The 893-nt window shown below is 55.5% G+C and overlaps 1 non-coding gene across 1 annotated transcript; it reads right to left on the bottom strand.

The window, feature by feature from the left end:
* Positions 1 to 354: 354 nt before the first annotated feature.
* On the bottom strand, positions 355 to 545 carry LOC148163450 (U2 spliceosomal RNA). Its single transcript, XR_015769392.1, has one exon. It is a non-coding gene; the product is annotated as a U2 spliceosomal RNA (small nuclear RNA).
* Between the last annotated feature and the right edge of the window lie 348 nt (positions 546 to 893).

Genomic DNA, 893 nt, shown 5'->3' on the forward strand with positions numbered 1-893 from the left:
GGCTCAGCCTTAGCGTCTGCCTTCGGCTCAGGTCGTGATCCCAGGGTCCTGGGATCGAGGCCCGCATCGGGCTCCCCGCTCCGCGGGAAGCCTGCTTCTCCCTCTGACCCTCCCCGTGCTTGTGTTCCCTCTCTCGCTGTGTCTCTCTCCGTCAAATAAGCAAACAAAATCTCCAGAAAAAAAAAAACCAGTAAACCAAAACCCCCGAACCGATAGAGAAAGGCGAAAAGGAGCACCAAAACAAAAAAAGCCAAAAACAAAAACAGGCGCACTTAAGTTTCGCGACTAGGAAAACCAAGAACAAGCAGACAAACGAACAATTCTGACATTAAGCACCAAGTACGTAACCCCGCAGGGAAGTGCACCGTGCCAGGAGGTACTGCAATACCAGGTCGATGCGTGGAGTGGAGAGAGCAAGCTCCTCTTCCAACTCCCGGCTCCAAAAAGCCACTTAATACGTTGTCCTCAGATAGAGGACGTATCAGATATTAAACTGATAAGAACAGATACTACACTTGATCTTAGCCAAAAGGCCGAGAAGCGATACCCGTCAGCCCGCCCTCGCCGCCACCGCCGCGCCGCCAGCCATATCGCACTCACGGTGAGCCAAGTCGCGCTCATCCCACCGCTCGCTTCCCTCGCTTCTCGGACGGTGCTATGGCAGTCACCGCCCTGGTGCAGAGTTTTTAGTTCTCCACATTTTAAAAGAGGAATGGTGCTTCTGGCGTTGCTCTGTCGCTCGCCGCGGAGCGCCATTTCTAATTTGAATGCCCCGCCCCTTTCGCGCAGGGAGGCGTGGCCGCGCCGGAGAGGAACCTGGGTGGCGGCCCAGCGCCTTCCTCGGTTTAAAGCTTTTGCTGGCCTGAGGGGAGGACCAAGGGAATCGGGGATGT

This window comes from Eumetopias jubatus, unplaced genomic scaffold (genome assembly GCF_037043125.1).
Source record: "Eumetopias jubatus isolate StellerSeaLion01/CBP00866 unplaced genomic scaffold, mEumJub1_p1.0 scaffold_10, whole genome shotgun sequence".
Taxonomy (NCBI): domain Eukaryota; kingdom Metazoa; phylum Chordata; class Mammalia; order Carnivora; family Otariidae; genus Eumetopias; species Eumetopias jubatus.